Genomic DNA, 20464 nt, shown 5'->3' with positions numbered 1-20464 from the left:
TCTCCCACTCAACCACTACCACTATACTACTACTCACACCACCACTCATGTCTCACCCTCACTCAGCTCCCCTCCCACCAACTCAAGAACCATCCCTATGCACCCACCGCATATTCTACCAACTATATTACTCAAACATAAAGCATCCCTACAACTTAACATATTAACCCTCCCATCATACCTATTACCCACAGAGCACAATCATAAAGTTTCCCTAATAAACAAACACATTCAAAAACTGAGAAAACTAATAACCTCATGCATATCAAAACTAGCCCTAAGTGGAGACATCCACCCCAACCCTGGCCCTACCATCTCTGACCCCAATCCTCATAATCAGACTAGAAACCACAACTTTTCCCATATCACAGTCAATAGAAAGTCAAGTGACTTCCTTCTACTAAGCCTAAATGTTAGAAGTATATCCAACAAAGTCCATGAACTCCATGCCACCATAGACTTGTACTCCCCAGATATAGTCATCCTGACAGAAACCTGGCTAAAACCTCACATTACCAGTGAGCAAATACTCCCTACCGGTTACGGCATACTAAGAGTAGATCGGCTAAACAAGAAAGGAGGCAGTGTAGCTATAATATTTAAACAGAATCTAAACATCCACATCTTAAAATCATCAGCTCCACAAATAGGCAATGAAGAAATAATATATACCAACCTCAAAATAAACCAAAACAAAACCATCAACATAATTGGATGCTACTTCCCACCTGGCCAAAAACATCCCTCCAATAGAAAACTTCCTCAGCTGGTCTACACACCATCTCCCCCAAGAAACTATCATTTTAGGTGATTTCAGTATTGACTGGCAATCCTGTTCTGGCAACAATCCAACCCATCATGTAAACCTTCATGGCTTCACCCAACTAGTCCAGTCGCCAACCAGGATAAATAAAAACTCCAGCAAGCACACTACCCTGGATTGGATACTAGTCAGTAAGAGCTCCCAATCATATATAACAGGCTGCTTATCAGATAGCCTCAGTGATCACTCCCCAACATTCCTACTCAAAAAATACCTATACCAAGCTAAACCTGTCATCTACCATCAAATATGTAAAAAACTAAACTTTAACCCACTCACATTCATCTCATCCCTCAAAGAATGTAACTGGCATCCCCTAAAGTACCTCAGTCTTGATGACACAGTTGAATCTTTTAATACTACCTTCCTGAGCATCCTTAATTACCATGCCCCCATAAGACTTTCCAGAACCAAAGCACAGCCCACCCCATGGCTACAGAAAACCACTAAGTCAGAAATGAAAAACAGGGATAAAGCCTGGGAGCACTGGCGCAAAACCAAAACCCCCTCAACTAGACAGAAATTTCTAGAACTACACAATAGAGTTAAAAAGCTAATAAAACAGGACAAATTCCAATACTACCAGTCTGCCATAGACTCCTCCCAACACAGCCCCAAACAATTCTTGTCCTCCATAAACTCCATCCTCCACACAGGTAAAGTCAGTACCCCTCCTCCTAACATCCCTCACTCCTCCAAAAATATTGCTACCTCATTCAACACACACTTCACACAAACCATACTATCACTAGCTAAACAACACAACCCCCCCTCCCCTCCAATCCACACCTTCAACTAGTAATCTCCCCACTGCCTTCTCTTTTTCTCCTGTACCTACCTCCAACATAAAGAAACTTTAACTAAACTTAAGCCCACCAAATTAGCAGCAGACCACCTCCCAAGTGAATACCTACAAATTGCAGCCGATGCTCTGGCCTACCCAGTATCCATCTTGATTAACCGATCTCTGTCAGAAAGTTACATTCCCACATGTGGAAAGTATCACATATAATTCCCCACCACAGAACTAACCAATTACCACCCCATAGCTATTCTCTCTCCACTCTCCAAAATACTAGAGAGATACATACATTCTCAGGTCTCAGACTACCTCCTTACTAACAACCTCCTTTCCAATACTCAGCATGGTATCCGACCAAACCATAGCACCACCACTGCCTTACTCTCCTTTACTAACACTATCTTTCAGCATAAAAGCTGTGTCTCCTCTGCTACTTTCCTAGACCTATCTAAAGCATTTGACATGGTCCGACACAAACAACTCATCTCTGTCCTCAATAACCTATCCTTCTCTCAGTCAGTCACCAACTGATTTCAGAGTTACCTGTCTGACTGCCAACAATCCGTTGTATGGCAGAATGACATATCTCCCCAACTACCTGTCTCCATAGGGGTTCCCCAAGGATCCATCCTTGGACCCCTACTCTTCTCTGTTTTCACCAATAATCTAGCCTCTGCCACCAAACATGGCACAATCATACAATACGCAGATGACTCAACCATCATCTGCTCAGCCCAGTCCCTACCCAAACTGCAAAAAGTCACACAGGAAGCCTTTTCCTCTGTTGAAATTTGGTTATCCGATGCCCAATTAATACTCAACCCAAACAAAACTAAACTACTCATCTTCCAACCCACCAAACATACTCAAAACAACTCTCACTTTAACATCACAGCAAAAGACAACACCACTATATACCCAACTGAACACACCAAATTGCTAGGAGTGGAAATAGACAATAAACTAAAATTTGACATTCACATATCCATGACAATAAAAAAGTCCACAAAAAACTAGGAGCATTATACAGAAATAAGCAACTTCTCACCAAAGCAGCAAAGATTTCAATAGCAAATTCCCATCTTATCTCCACCCTACTTTATGCCTCTCCAATATATACCAACCTAAGGCAATGCGATCTAAACAAGCTAGAGACCTGCTACAACAAAATCGCCAAATTTGCCACAGGGGCATCCTACCATAGTCACCACTGTCTCTCACTTGCTGAACTGGGCTGGCTTGAACTCCCTCACCTCCTTCAATGGTATTAACTATCACTTACCCACAAACTAGTAAACCATCCACTAAATGTCCCATTACTCCAGAATCAACTCCAACCCTATCACACCACCAGACTACTAAGATCCAGCAACAAAAATCACTTTATTTTATTTATTTATTTATTTATTTTACATTTGTTGACCGGGCTAGTCCAGCTGGATAATTTCCATTTTCAGTGGAGGCCCGGGGAGAAAAGCTCCACAAATAAAAACAAGGTTAAACATTTAAGCAACAATGCATACATATTAGTAAAAAAAACACATAGTACTATCTATGTATTGAGAAAGGCCTTAATTCTTTACACTACATTTTAGTGAGGATGGGGTATTACATATTTTAAAATGTATATACATAATTGTTGAAGAAATTGTCAGTACCCCCTTTTTTTTTTTTTTTTTTTTTTTATAGAACAGTACAGTAATTAGGTCATTTGTGATAACAGAGAAAGATTGGAATATTGAAATAGGGAAATATAACTGAAGAAAGAAAAAAGTAGATTAGTCTGGATTGGTACAGGAGCAGAGCCAGAAGTTGTTCAGATGTGAAAGAAGTTGTTTTTTGAAAAGGTAAAAGGAGTCTAGAGAGGTAATGTGTGAGGGGAGGTTATTCCATATTTTCCCTACGGAGTTGGAAAATAGACAGTTGCCTGCTGAATTTGTAATTCTAGTTGTGTTGACTTGTAGCTTTTCGGCAGATCGCAGCTGTTTCAAGTTATTGTAGGGGGTCAAGAGGTTACAGGTTGTTGGTTGATATAAAATGTTATGTGTAATTAAAAGTTGTTGATAGATAAGCTTGTTAGGTAGTTCTAACCAGTGTAAGTGTTTTAAGTTTTGACAGTGGTGAGTTCTGTACTGGGATGCTGTGGCAAAACGAGCTATATTGTGGTAGGATGTAGTTAGTTTTTTCAGGTTGCTTTTAGAGAGATTGGTGTAAATAGAGGAAGCATACAGTAGGGTAGAGATAAGATGTGATTGTGCTAAGGTGGTCCGTGCTTCTGGTGTAAGGAAGGGTTTGATTCTGTACAGTGAACCAATCTTTTTATTTACTGCTTTTATAGTGTTATTGATGTGACAATCATAGTTAAGATTATTATCAATAGTAACACCAAGCAGTTTGGTAGTAGAGTCTGGGGAGATGAGGGAATTATCACCTGCAGTAATAGTAAAGTTTAGTTGAGAAGATTTGTGGGTAGGTGAGAATAGTAATAGTTTTGTTTTCTTGGAGTTAAGGAGGAGACATCTTTTTGAGAACCACTGTTCGACAGTAGAAAAGGTAGATTGTGTGAGTGACTGGAGTTCAGATTGGGTGGAAGCTGTGCAAATGATGGTAGAATCATCTGCATATTGTATGCAGGTAGTGTTTTGGATAGATGATTGAAGATCATTAATAAAGATGGAGAATAAGAGTGGACCTAATATTGATCCTTGAGGTACTCCTAAAGAGATAGGTAGTAGAGCAGATAGAGAATTTTTCCAGAGTACTGCTTGTTGTCGGTTTTCAAGATAGGATGAAAACCAGGTTAAGGAGGAGAAATCCAAGGCAAGGGATTTTAATATGTGTAGAAGAAGTGTATGGTTGACCATGTCGAAGGCTTTTGACAGGTCTAGGAAAAGAGAAGCAGTTAGTTTGTTGTTATTACGGTTACAGTTGATGGTATTGGTAAAAGAAAGTAGTGCAGTGGTAGTACTATGTGAGGGTCTAAATCCATGTTGAGTGTTTGCTAGTAGGTTATTATGAAGGAGATGGTTTAGTAGTTGTTTGTGTATACATTTTTCCATGATTTTAGCTAGTGGAGATAATAGTGCTATAGGGCGAAAGTTAGAAAGGTCAGTGGATTTGCCTCCTTTGTGTAAGGGTATGATGTGTGATATCTTCCAGATTGCTGGAAAAGTATTTTCTTTTATGGATCTGTTTATTAGGATAGAAACAGGGTAGGCTATAGCGTTTGCTGCTACTTGAAGGAATTCAGCAGGAAGCTTATCTGCTGAGGGGGTAGTGGGTTTAAGTTTTTGTAAAAGAGATTGTATGTAGGAGGTGGGTATGGGTTGAAGTTGAAGGGGAGGAAGGACGTTGTTGATGTTACTTAAGAGCAGTTGGGAAGCATCAGGAGATAAGTGGTTAGCTAGACTTTGTATGGAAGTAGTAAAGAAGCTATTGAAGTTATTAGCTATTAAAGAGGGATTATCAGGGTCTAAGTTCTGTGGGTTGGGTGTAACTACTTTGCCTGGGGTAAGTAGATTATTGATAGTAGACCAGAACTTTTTTGGTTCTTTTTTCGTGGATTGCTGAAGTTCAAAGTAGTAGTTCTTTTTATCTGAAATAATAGCTTTTTTGGTTTTGTTTCTCAGCTCTCTAAAGGTTTGAAAATCTGTTGGGTTTCTAGAGGAACACCATTTTTTCCAAGATTTATTTCTGAGTATAATCTTTTGTTTAGTATTAGAGGTTAGCCAAGGTGCTGTTTTGGTCTTTATTTTAATGGTACGACTTGGTGCACTTGCAGATCACTAAAGCCAATAACTCTGCTGGTGAAGCACTATTCTCTTGCGCCATAGCCAAATTATGGAACTCCCTCCCACCCACAATTACCTCCATACCATCATGCACCCACTTCAAAACTTTACTAAAAGCACACCTAAAAATATGCTGGCTATGCCCTTGCAACTCTCACTCTAATATCACCCACCCCATCCAACCACTACCTTTCTTTTCACCCCACTAACTACCTTGATTATAGCAAGCTCAGATGCTCATAAGCCTAGTACTTATTATACAGCAGGAACTTCTTATTGTGACATTTGTTAATGTCTGTTATGTATTTCGCAGATAAAGATTCTAGTTGTCTACAGATGTACTATGTTCTTCATCTGTAAATATGTTTGTAATTAATTGCTATGTTAAATTGTTAATTGCTATGTAATCCAATGTAACTACTGTATGTTTATTTTAACTGTGGAGCTTTTCTCCCTGGGCGTCTGCTGAAAATGGACCTACGACCAGTCAGACACTCCCAGTCAACAAATGTAAATAAATAAATAAATAAAATTGTAAAATGGATTTTTTAATTTCATTCCTGGATTGCCTGTATTTAATGTGATCTTGGGGGTCTTTAGAAAGACTCCATAAAGCCCATGCTTTGTTTCTAAGTGTAATTTTGAGTTTAGACTCTTTAGAAAGCCATGGCACAGTTTTTGCCTTGGTTCTCTTTGAACGAACAGGTGCATGCAAATCAAGGATATCAAGGAATTTGTTGTTAAAGTGTGCTACTGCTTCCTCTAAGGGGAGGTGTTTTAGACTAGACCAATTACATGAGTTTAATTCTTGTTGGAATTTGGCAGGGTCAAAATTTATATTGTTTCTAACCTTTCTGAGTAAGGGTTGTTGGGAATTAATGGCTTTGTGCTTAATTACATATATGGAAGCTGATCACTTAAGCCACCAGGGAGGGTACCAGAGGTGTACAGTTGGGTGTGACTATTTATGAGTACCCAGTCAAGTATGCTTTCTTTTTGGTTGGGTTTACCTATCCTGGTATGGGTGGATATGATTTGTGTAAATGCATGCAGGTTAATATGGGTGGTTGGGGATTCTGAGGAACAGGTGCCCCAGTCTATGTTAAAGTCTCCAAGTAGTCGGGTTTCTTGGGGGTAGTGACATGATAGCCAGTGCAGTATATCTTCAAGTGTAGATATATTATTACCTGGGGGAATGTACATACAGATGATATTAATGCATTTATTTTTATTAAGTTGCAATTTGGTGGCAAGAATCTCCGAGTTATTAATCTGAGGTGGTTGTATTACATCTATTGTGAAATTCAATTCAGATTTATAGAGTACAGCTACCCCACCCCCCTTCCTCAAAGCACGATCCAGCCTGTGTAAGTTGTACCCAGGTGGTAACACTTCATTTTCTGTAGTGTTAGGTTTTAACCAGGTTTCAGATAAACAGAGAATCTCAGGGGAGTGGGCATCCAGAAGTGCATGCAATTCATGTACCTTGTTATTAATGCTTCTAATATTGAGATGACAGACTAGGAGAGAGTTAGTTGGCCTATTAATTGTAGGTTTGTAGCTTAGATTGCAAGTAGAGGGGGTATGTGTATCTGAAGTTGGTGGGCCAGGATTGGGGTGAATATCACCACCAAGTATTAGGTTAAGTCTATACTTGGTGATGAACTTCAGGAATTTGTTTATTAGTTTGTGGTAGTGTTTGGATCTAGAGCTAATGTGCCTGGGGTTGAGATGTTGATAGACTAAACATCTCATACAAACAGTGCTTACTGAATCATTAAAATGCTGCTTCTTTAAATACAATAGCTCTAGTGGTTAAAATACTTTTGAAATGTTTTTTGTTGCTTTTTAGAGCTTTAGAAGGGCTTGAGGGATTGATGTGTAATGTAAAGGTGGCTTAGATTCAATTGTGAGTGTTTTTATGCCGATTGTAACTGATGGACTGTTCATTTTCAAGCCCTTATCATGAAAGCTAGCTTGAAGAAATTTAGAGTCATTAGCACTTTTGATATGCTGCGAGAGTGCTGAAAATTCTAAGAACTGTCCAAGTTACTTCTTCCTTTCTAAAAGTAAATAATCAGAATATTTTGAATCATGTACTAAGATGTCAAAGAATACAAATTAGATGATAAGCAAAAGACAGTGAACTACATTCTAAACCGCTGTCAATTATTAAATAGTTCTAAATGCTTGCAGTATACCAGAATCATAGTTTATATACTAGCCTATAGAAATACACTTCTGATAAAAAAATTAGGATTGTATTTCTCTGTTATTGTCTCTTTTTAATGATAACAAAGCTTAATGTCTCAGAACAATTTATTATGGAAATTTTGAATCTTAAAAGGTAAGATTTTTCAGCTGTTTGTTCAAATACTATTAGACATAACATTTAAGGAAATAATATGACTCATTCTAAAGGTAGTACTAGATTAAAGAGTATTAAATATATAAGGCTAAATATAAATGTTTTATTATATGATATTTTACACTAGGATTAGAGCTAAAATATAAAATCTAGGAACACAGTAATAGTACAAGACATAGTATACAAACAGAAATAGAAAGAGATCAGAATAAGTAAATATGTATATAGTGAAATAATATAAATATGTCTATAATGGTGGAAGGTTGGCATAGTGGTTAAGGTGTTATATTTATAAGCACAAGGTGCAGGGTTTGATTCTCACATGGGGTAATCAACTTGGCTTGGAATGGCCTAGAAGGATAGTTGGACTAGAGTGAACTTATGATCCTACAAACAGCTTTACACATAGTAAACAAAATAGAAAAAAATATAAATCATCTGACCTATAAATGAATAAATATGAAAATAACAACTGACTTTCTCCCTATAATAGACCAGGGAGATAATGTGAGGTACAGGGAAAGATGATTGTAGATATACTGAATTTGGTCAGCTTATAATAAATATTCTGAACACCTGTTTAACTTTTCTTATTCATAATAACTCACTGATCGGCTTTTTAAGATGATGTGTACTAAAAATATGAGACAAATTAATATGAATCAGAAGCATGAGCTAAGTGTTTTTAGTCTAATGGAGAATTTGAGAGGTAGTTTGTTCATCTTTTTCAACAAACTAGGAAATATGTTATTCCATGGTAGAATATTTTAGGGTTACTATATCATTAGGTACTTTTTATTTGTTTAAAATGTTTTGTCAATAGCTGAAGATTTCATACTGTTATATATAAAGTATATAATAAGTTCTGTACATAAATGTGATTTCAATATATCTGTGTTTTTCCTATCTTATATAAATTTCTGATTTTAAATGTATTTTTATTTATATTAATGGATTGAATAATCCAGTAAAATGGAGGGATCTGTTCAAATACTTGCAATTACATAAAGTTCAAATAGTATTTCTACAGGAAACACATTTACTTAATAAAGATGTAAATAAATTTTCATTAATAAAATATTTGGTTTTAGCAGGTTCTGGCTTTCGAGCTAAAAGAAGAGGCACCCTCATTTTATGGAAGAACTAACTAGCAATGCCAAAGGTAATAGATACCTATGCTGATAAAATGGTATGTTAAGCATTGTTAGAATTGAGTGGAACAGAAAACTATACACATTGGTGAACTCTTTTCGGATTTCAGAGGTTGGATCTAAACATGCAAAACATTACTTAGACACTATACCTTTTTACATGAAAGGTGAAGTCATGATGGCTGGTGATTTTAATTGCATTTTATCAGACAAATATTTCACTGTAGACAGAAAGCTTTGAATCATATATTCAGCCAAATACTTACATTTTGTAAATCTAATGAATTTAAAAGATATATATATATATATATATATATATATATATATATATATATATATATATATGAGCTAAGGAAAACAAACTCACTTCAATGTACCCATTATTCATATAGATATGCAACACAAATATCAATAACATTTTGTATCAAACATATGTTATCACATATCAAAGAAGTTTCAATAGTTTCATGTCCATTAACAGACCATAATGCTATAATTTTTAATATTATTTTAAAAACTGACAATTTAATAAATCATAGGAGATTACCAGCATAAATTATTAAAATAAAAGGATTCAAGGACTGACATGTTAAAGAGATCAAAATGTTCCTAGAAATAAAAATGAATGGTGAAGTATCTGGCATTGTCCTGTAGGATTCACTAAAGGCTTACTTAAATGGAAGAATTACAAGATGGTATATTAGTATATCAAGAGAATGGGACAATGAATTGAATACATTGCAGGCTAAAATAGACACACTAAAGTTAAATCTAAAACTAAATGACATTATCATCCAGTCTGGGTTAATTCATCTTATGATTCAAAATGGAAACAAATACAGCAATAAATATTATTAGTAAATAATAAATAGATCACAACCAGTCATAGAAAAATAGCCCCTAATCATTTTTTGTGGTTATTAAAAGATTTTTGCATACATTGAATCACACCTTCTTCTCAAATTCCTTATTTAAATAACATCATTTCCTCTTTCTGAAAGTTCACATAGTCTAACCATTGTATTAAAGACTTAATATTTTCCATTTCCAGCTGCATATACAAATAACTGCTTAGAAACCCATAACTTCAACAAATTGCAAGTACTGAAACAACAAAGTAACTTCATTTATTGGCATCAATTCTTAAACGGTACTGATACATATGTACACACACACACACACACATATATATAACTATATATATATATATATATATATATATATATATATAACTATAACTATATATATATATATATATATATATATATATATATATATATATATATATACTGTTGAAAATTTAAGGTCCAAATACAATTAAGATTCTGAGAATTGGTTAATTTGACAAATATTTAGAGACTTTGTGAACACATATATTAATAAATTATTTAACCTAGATGATACATTGTTCCCCAAATTATAAGAATTCTTAATGTTGTGTCTTTCGGCTTTTCCCGGTTAGGGGTCGCCACAGTGGAACTCCGGTCCGCTAATGACTGGCAGTAGATTTGTATGTGCTGGCTTGCCGGGCCTAACGCACAACCTTCAATGAAGGAACGCCCATTCATGCATGTCGCCACACAGAAGACGCTCTAACTGAGAGTCGAACGGGCAACGTCTAACTGTGAGGCGACAACGCTACTGCAGCACCACCACCTAATAAATATCAATAATAATGCAATGAAAAATAAATAATATTTGTCACAAATTTATACAAATTCATAAGTTAGATTTCACATATTTAGACAATTCCTATTGGAACTACTCAAAATTAATAATGAAAACTTCTCTGAAGAATATAAGAAAATAATATTAAAATCCACAGTAATACTACATCTTCATTATACTGAAAAACTTTCCCTTGGAACTTCTTACACAGAGCTTTTGACACTCCTAACAAAATTACAATTATGTATAAATCAAAAAGAATTAAATGCTGGAGATGTGATTCTGAAATAATAGCTAATTGGATGCATATGAATGTGAAGTCATCTCCCCTTTTTGGAAAGAAATTAATAACTTAATTCAAGCTCTATGGTCAGATAGATGTAATATTTCTAAATATTTAGTTGTATTTAATGTTCCGATTCCTGAGATAACTCCAAAAACCCAAGTACCCCTTCTTTGGTCTATTCTTGCTATAGACAGAAAAGTAATTAATAAAAACTGGAAAAGTAAAGTTACCCCCTCTAGTGTTAAATGAATTAGTATGGCAAAAATTATTTGCAGTAGTGAATTGCATACTATAAAGATGAGAACTTCTGATATTAACACATTCATATAAATCTTGGCTTAAACTTAAAGACTTTATTGAAAAATATTAATTGTTGTTGATATGTATATCTTTGATGTAGAACTAAGGGTCCATCAATCTTTTATAGCCCCAGCCCAGGAAGGAGGGTGGACTGTTGAGTCAAAGAAAGATGATATAGATGGGAATGCTTAATCCTTCTGACATGTAATTTAAGGACTATACACCACTCCCCCTCAAAAAAATATATATTAAGACAGCTGGAGGGAGAAAAAGTTATCATCTTTCTGGAGGAAGTTAACTTGAGAATGTCAGACTGTCAGAAATTCCAAAACTGGATTGTACATATTGAGTTGTTGTAGAAAGCAATAGTGTAAAAGAGGAGACAGGGGTGTTAATTACAATTCACCAGATTTGAAGTGCTAGATAACAGATGAAGACTTATAACAGAGAATGAAAAACAGGCTGTGTTTATTGATTCCATCTTGAATTACTCTGATTTCTGCTGTAATTTCGAGAACAATAGGAATGGAACACCACTCGGATGCCTTTGAGAGATAATGGCAGGAGTAGTGTTTTATGTCTCCACAATTTATGTGACTGACAGGAAGTTAGAGCAACAAGGAAAGGTTAGAGCAGTGTTTGTAAGGTTGTATGTATGGAGGAGGAACATCTAAAATTAAAGATGTTTGTTTTTTTACTTATTTATTTATTCATTCTTTAATAAATCAAGTGGACTTGCTGTGAGATCATTTTCAGGCACAATCTTGGTCTCACAAAAATTACATAAGTAAGAACAATGTTGAAAATGTTCATCTTTTATATGAATGAAGAAACATCTTAGAGTGGCCGGACATATTTTTAATGAGAGCTACTTTGTAGAATTTGTGGCAGATGACTGTCAGACAATTCTCTTATTAAGATGATGTCCTAACAGTTTACACTTATGTGTGACTTGTAGAAACCCCAGATTAGACAGAATGGGGAATACAGACCATGAAAATGGAAATACTGGATCCAGCTGCATGAGGATAAAAAGAGGGAAATTGTGCAGCTATCTGTATAGGGTCTCATGTGAAATCAAAGGGAAAGAGAAGCAGGAAGCTCTGTGTACAGGGTTGCATTTAAATTTGTCCTACAGGAATGTATAATGATCAAGGAATGATACTTTGTAAAGCAAAGAAACTCAAATTGTTGGCTGTGAAAATTGTAGCATTTGGTAGAAGATTCCCCATAAAAAACCTTGAGGAAAAGGCGGCTGTTTTAAAGGCCAAGACTGTAGAACTGGACAGTACATATGTGTTAAGAGGAATTGTCAGAAGAGCTGATTTTTGGTGAGTCCAGTAGAATAGGACATGAAGCCTCCTGGCAATGAAGATGAGAGGGAGGAGAAAGGCATGCCTGATTGTCTCACTCAGGGATCCTAAAAGACTTGTGATATATAATGGCCTGGGGATCTGAAAGGCTTTGAGAGAGTTTTAGAGAGAGAGAGAGAGAGAGAAAGCTCTAGAAAATAATTATTCAGTTCAAAAATATTGTGGGCAAAATCTTTAATTATAAGACTTGTACTTGCAATGGTATTCTTTATTTAAATCACAACAGTATTCTTTATTTTGAAATAAAATCTAAACTCTCCAAACAGGACAAACATATTCTTAGTATTTATCTGTAAGAGTAAGATGCACAGAACATTTTATAACATGCTGCTAAAAATTAGGCAAAACCCTTTTACTTCAAAAGTGGCCCTGGCATTAACACTGAACTGCCAGGTTTACCATCAGCATTAGAGTGTCTCCAAGCATTTCTTATTAGAATGCTGCTGATGAAATCTAACAGGTATGCTGCACCTGTGATTAAATATAACAGGTGTGTGGTGCAGCTGCTGATAAATGAATACTCATCCTGCAAATCTTGTAAACCATTGTTGCCCTTAGAGCTATATGCCCTAGTGGGCACATCCCTCTTTTTTGGGTTTATCAAGAAATTATTGTATTATCTCATGAACAGAAACTGTTACCTAAATAGATTAAAATTCATGTACTTTAAAGTATTCATTTGTTAAACAGAAAGTGAGTTTGCAGTGAACTTCCCACATGAATAACTTCAGATGAAAAAATAAATAAAGCCAGTCAAACATATCGTGGAACATGACAGTGTTCACATCAGGAAGATATAGTTCAATTCATCCTATTTAAAATCTGTTTTGGCATGAAGTACTGCCTGTTGTTGAAAAGTCCTAGTATTGCATAAAAAAAACTTTGAATTTAGTCAGTTCAGTTGGCAGGTGAACCTAAAGATATGTATGGCAATATACTGATTTTGTAAGAAAAATAATGGCAGAATATATAATAAAGTAGAACACTTCAACCTTCTTTGCATGGAACAATACCTATAATATGAGCAGTTCTAACCAAACAGGAAACTGTAGATTAAAACTTGTGATCCATTTCTGGGAAGAAAAATGTGGCATATATAGAATGCTTGCACTATTCTTTATACCAAAACAAGTTTACCATTTCTAAGAAATATAAAAAGGTTTGCATGCAGCAGTAAACCTGACATATGTGATTTTTTTTAAAATGCTTATCTAATTCCTGCCAAAAATGTGTGTTTCTGTCTTAACTATTTATACTCATGTAGAACTTAAAGAAACCCACAGTGGACTTTTTACACTTTCTCTGTAATGTCCACCTTCCCAGCACCTTGGAGTGTGTATATATATATATATATATATATATATATATATATATATATATATATATATATATATATATACTATCTATCTTTATCTACATCTCTCTCATATCTCTCTCTCTCTCTCTCTCTCTCTATATATATATATATATATATATATATGTGTGTGTGTGTGTGTGTGTGTGTGTCTGCCTAATACAGTTGACAGACTGTAAAGCTGACATTTCTTTTGTCGATATACTTTGGTTGACAGAATGGATGGTCGACAGGTGTGAGATCACTCAATACATCAAGTTGGGGAATATGCCTTTCCTGGGTATTGTGCAATCTCTGAGTTACTACATATAACATTAGTAGGGCCGGGGGTACATGAGTGACTGTGTTATCACTGATGCTCACTACTTATGCTTTGGAGAATGTGCTATGACATATTAATGTTTTTGTTGTTGACCTTTATATCATCTTTATTGACATTGACTTGTTCAGTTTATAGGTTCATAGGTTAGTACTAGGCTAACTGCCCTTGCAAGCCATTTTAAGCCTAGCCAATTACCCCTTGTGAGACTCAAACCCTGTACCTTGTATTTGTAAGGCAAACACTTTAACCATTAGGCCACCCTCCCAACCCCACTTAGTTTAAGTATATGTATATATGGTTCCCCTTGAAAACATTGAAATTCATATGGTCGAGACCATATCATCAAGTGTTTAGAACATCGATGTTGTCAAGGATAAGAAAAAGGTAAGTAAAAAAGTATCTGTGAATGTGCCACCTCTGTGATGGCACTGCAGACAGGGTACGGGAAATCTCCCGTTTAGCGCTTCTGCATATAGTGCTAAAATGGAGATTTCACTTTACCCCACTGTAGTGCAATCTCAGAGTTGATATATTATAGTAGGGAGGTGTGGGGGGCTTGCCCCCTACATGGGGGGTGCAGGGGGGCTTGCCCCCTGCATACACTTGCTTTAAAAGTTTTTTTTTTTCACTTGAAAGCTTTGATGTTCCGAAATATCGATGATATGGTCTCAACCATATGAATTTTGATGTTTTCAAGTGGAACCGTATATATATATATATATATATATATATATATATATATATATATGTGTGTATATATATATATATATATATATATATATTTAAATAGAGAGAGAAAGGGAGATGCATATACATATATAGATATAGATATACATAAATATAAACTAACACAAGTAAATTTCATAACATTACTGAAATCAATCTATCTTGGCAACTAGGCATTTGGGATATTGGTTTGATATGAATTATAAACCAGCAGATTTTGTTAATTGCACTTACAAAATATGTTTTACAGTGCTGTGGACTGCTAGAAAAGCTATAACCATACCTACGTTTTTCTCATCTGCATTGGTATATCTAAGTTCGTATATGCACCCTCTCCTAAATTTGAAAAATTCTTTACAGACTGGAAGACAATATGGAATTTCTTTATCAAGAAACAATGCAATCATTTCACTTATTATGTTAATATTCTGGATATTAATGTTTGGGTTAAGTTGGGAGGGGGGTTGTTTGTACATCTGTTGAAATACTATATAAAATAACTATATTTTCCTGTTTTATTAGCTGTCTGAAATTGTATTTTAATGCTGTCTTTATGATTATTTGAAAAACTGTTAATTATGCATGCCAGCCTGATGTTACAGAGGAAAGGCTTCTGTCTGCCCTGATGGTAAGCCAGTTTTGGGAATGAACTTGAGGCTGAGGTAAGGCTGGTTAAGGGGGGTAAGAGGAAGCAGCCAATGGCCAACTCTCTAATCGTGGGGGTGAGTAAGGGAAAACACAATGCCTGGATGACAACTGGGAGATATCAGGAGCCTCACAAGATATCTCAGGGTTAGCATAGGTAGCATTGATGAAGTCCTGATACCACTGAAATTAACTTCTCAAGCAGTCATATAGCCTACCTGGTTATGGGTCACATGCAGGGTACTTGGTAAGCAGTTTCTGCATGATCCAGGGATGGGGAAGTGTGAAAGCCAGAGAGAAAGAACCTGAGCCTCTGTGCGGTTGGGGAGTGGAGCAGTATAAAATATTTAATAGTCATTCAAAAAAATGTAAGTTTGTAGCATTGTAGCAGTTTGTGCTTTTATTTCATTTTATCTATCTCTATCTGTACGTACTTGTAAGATTTTTATGTACAATGCTGTTCTTCAATAAAATATTTTTGTGCAATGAGATTGACTCCACTATTGAAAGACACAACTTTATCTGTTGGACACAGCATCTTAGTTGTTGTTGAAGCCTGCCAATATATGAGAGACAAAATAATACAATGCAATACTCTTGTGTGATATGAAAAAATATGGTGTATATGCTGGCCACCATAAATGGTAACATACTGTACAATTTATGATGACCATACAAATAACAATTTATATGCAGTTGCATCAAGTAATAGGGAAATAAGCAGAACTGATGAGTGATCTAATTATGAGAAACTATGAGTGCATCCAAAGAAAAACATGACAAAAAATGTTTTACCTGTTATATATATAATTTATCAATAAATTTCTTAAATGCAAAAATAAAGGTTATACATGCAACACTACCGATCCATCAGAAAGCTGACCAAAGAAAAAAGAAAAATGCATTCCTGTGAAAACAGATGGCATCAATGTGGTGCAAGCATCATCTTTTAGGTTGGCAATTGTCAAGAAATTTCCTAACATTTCCAAAACAGATGTCAGGTTGTACGCATTGCCACATAGCAGAATTTGTACAACTGTCCACACTGCGATGTAACCCTGGCAAACTTGTAAAACTAATATATGTGTTATACATATGCATATGCATGCATATACACAAATATAAACCCATCTTGATCACCCCATACTCACATGAGCTAACATAGCTCCAGTTAAACCCCTGTCCTTAACTCTAACCTACATATTATATTACAAAGCACCCTTTCTCTAACAGTACCACTGCACAGATGACGGGTGTTTGTGATATTTAGCAGTCAGTGTTTTTTTTTTTTTTTGTGATTGTATAGTGTCTTGTTGTCAGGATATTTCATTGATTGGAACTTTACCGTGTGTGTGTGTGTGTGTGTGTGTGTGTGTGTGTGTGTGTGTGTGTGTGTATATGTATATATATATATATATATATATATATATATATATATATATATATATATATATATATATATATATATATGTGTGTGTGTGTTGGTATAACTGATACAGTTCCCTGTATCCAGTGTAATTATTGTAGAAACATTTCAAAACAAAACTTTTTGTATATCCAGAAACAAAACATGAAATTCAGAATATATCATTAAGTTGATCGTAATACCAAATATTTAGTTTATGAAGCAAGCTGTATGTTATATTCCAAGTTTTATATAGGCAAAACAGATAACTGCTTCATAGAGAGGATTTATAAACATTTGTATGAAATTAAAAATTTAAATAAGTAATAAATACAATTGCATCACTAAATTAAATGCTGCTACTGACGGTGGTTTAAATGACTGCTATATTCTGTTTTAAGCAAAAGGAAACCTATGCACTAATATATATGTAATATGTTTTATATGTAGCCTAATTTATATTCATCGAGTACACTATTTAATACTCATGAGATGGGTGGAATAATTGGTTATGTGTTGTATGATGTTTGAATGTAACATTATCTAAATGTATTTTTATGAATTTGGAAAGGTGTGAGTTAAATACAAAATTGCTTGTTTGTTAAAAAGACCCTTTCAGTTGGTATCCTGCATCAGTTTGGTTGGTATTAAAAATTACATTGTTTTACTGCAACTGGCTTTACTCTAGCATATGTACTTGGTTTTATTTTTATTTGAGCTGTTTGATGTGCACCACTGAAATAGAACTGGATTATACTCCTTCATTGTTTAGCAATAAGATGGATAGAGATGTCAGGGGTTGAATTAAACAGGAATTGTCAACACAAAGTAATCCCTTGATATTGATGCGAGCTTATATGAATATGGATGCTGTAATAGATGGAGGAATGATGCCTTGAAACAGATTTATTATAAAAATGTGTCTAGGAAAGGTTTAAGTTTAAACATTTGAAATGGGAACCACTGGCATTTTTGCATATTTTGAACTACATGTACAATGCGGCTTGTGAATTTTAAAGATGCCTTTGTATGGTAATACGTACCCCAATGTGCCAAAAGAATGGCAAAACATGAATCTGCAGCTTAGTGAGAGCTATATGAAGTCAATGATGAAGCACTTTAGACTCACAGAAGACGCCGTAATACTGCAGATTGAACAATTAGATTATTAAATTCTTATTAATTCTATATATGAAACAGAATTGGAGAAATACAATGAAGTAATTAACAATGTTGCTCTTTTTCAATATAGATTGAAAGCCACCCAACAATATAAATTACAAAGATAGATGAACGATTTTAAAAATAACATTTTCTCGTGGCTGAGAGCATATCATCATTCTCCTTTAAATGCTACAACCGATGTCCAGTCAGAAAATGTTATTCGGAGTGAAGTTCAAACTCCATATGGCTGGAAAACCAGCTTTAGAAACTGTCTCTCAAAAAGTAGTAGAGGATTTTCCTTAACTTCCAGAAGAGTGACCAGATTAAACAATAGACACCACTTGGCAAGTCGTGGGAGGAACAGAAGGATGAATAGAGGAGGTTGTCAAAATCATAATCAACACAACGCACACATCCAGACTCCCAGCATGTCATGAGGGAACATAGTTTAGTTCACAGTACTTCTCCAAGTGAACTGAGCCTTAAACAACTACAAATATCAAATAAAGGTATTTCCTTTATTCCAACTGCAGACAGTGACATCACAGATGTTATCACTAACTTTGGACTTTTTTTGCTAGAAACATAACATTGAAGTAGCTTTTTAAGAATAAGAAACACAATGTGTATATGTATAAAAAAACTAGTGCTTTTGTCTCCAAAAATAGCTCACTCGTTAAAGCTTTTTTCAAAAACATGTGAAAGTCAGTTCTACAATAGAAATAAGCTTAAAATAATATGAATACTGCTGATACAAGGGCATTACGTGAGCTTCTTTCAAATGACAATATTGAAATTAAGGCTGCTGTCAAGGGAGCAGTTATAGTAATGGACAGAAAATTATATATTAATAAAATGAATTATTTAGTGATGTATGAGTAAATGTATAAGAAAATTTTAAATATAAAGTTGATGTGACTGTTACTAAACTCAAAAACTTAATATATGATGCATTTATGTCTTGTTTGTTGACACCTTGTGAATCTCAAGATCAAAGTTTATTACACCCATTAAGCACTTTCATATCCCAAAATCACAGGACCTCATCATGGATTTTTCTGATGAAGCCTCGTTGTATTGGAAGATGAAAGTGCTTAATGGCTGTAATACATTTTATTCCTGCTATTTGCATGGTCAGCTGCATTTTTTGGTTTTTAAGTGTTTGTCTGGAGAGCTGAGTGTACTGCTTATGTCCGTTAATGTGGGTTGTGGGAGACTACCAGCCACTAGGGATAAAATAAATAGCGTGTCATAAATCACTCGAATGATCCCTATCTCCCACAGGAAATATTAGTTGTCTGTGTCACCTTTGTACAGCAGAGTTACTGTGAATGAACAATGCACCCCCAACACTATCTGGCCACTAATCTCCCCAGGTATGAAACCATACCTCATGAGTTATGAGGGAGAGGGGCAGGACATATATTAACATACCTCTCTACCTTGCAGTACAAGAAATCCGGACAAAGCCAAAGTTAATGTTGGGACAAACACACACACAATAAGGGTGGATGATACTTATTCCTCTTATAAACTTGGAATGTTGCTAGAATTACAGCTTTTGCACTAACATGCATTTTCTGAAAGATATGAAGTGTGAAACTTTAATGTCTGGCTTTAAAAACAGATTGTAATCATCTTTGATTTATGAGAGCAGGAAAAAAGGGGTATATTGAGGAAGTTCTGATGACAGGGACAGGTATGTGGTGTGTGTGTGTGTGTGTGTGTGTGTGTGTGTGTGTGTGTGTGTGTGTGTGTGTGTGTGTGTGTGCGTGTGTGTGTGCGTGTGTGTGTGTGTGTGTGTGTGTGTGTGTGTGTGTGTGTGTGTGTATGTGTGGGAAAGTGAGTGAGCATTTGTGATTGTGCTAACATGATGTTTCTTCAACCACTGTGATTCATAGATGTGCAGATTAGATGATAATGAGGCCTTTCCTCATTGTGGCTAATGTTCACAGGTTCATAGGTAGGTACTAGGCTATTGGCCCTAGGGCCTATATAAGCCTAGCCAAAAAAGGTACCCTGGCTTTTGCCATCCAAGAAAATTATTTTCCTGTGCCCCTGTCAAGCAGAGCCACAGAAGTGATCCCCAGGGTGAATTTCGTATCTCCCATCCAATCATCAAGATTTTTCTTGATGAGTGCTAATGAGGAGCTTTGTTTGATATAGATAATTAGTTTGTTCCAGAGTATGGGAAGTCTCTGGGATAGGACTCTATCCTTTCAGCATGTTCTGTTTATTGTGGTGACAAGGCTTAGGTCCCTAGATCATGTAGCTCGGAGGGATTGG

The 20464-nt window shown here is 35.4% G+C and overlaps 1 long non-coding RNA gene across 1 annotated transcript; it reads left to right on the top strand.

Moving 5' to 3' along the window:
• Positions 1–3510: 3510 nt before the first annotated feature.
• On the top strand, positions 3511–12451 carry LOC122804070. The gene is made up of 3 exons (XR_006365166.1): positions 3511–3644; positions 6944–6946; positions 12441–12451. It is a non-coding gene; the product is annotated as an uncharacterized LOC122804070 (long non-coding RNA).
• The last annotated feature ends 8013 nt before the right edge of the window (positions 12452–20464 follow it).

Source organism: Protopterus annectens, chromosome 6.part0 (genome assembly GCF_019279795.1).
Source record: "Protopterus annectens isolate FY-2018-M chromosome 6.part0, PAN1.0, whole genome shotgun sequence".
Classification (NCBI taxonomy): Eukaryota; Metazoa; Chordata; order Ceratodontiformes; family Protopteridae; genus Protopterus; species Protopterus annectens.
This window is presented reverse-complemented; position numbering and strand designations above follow the sequence as displayed.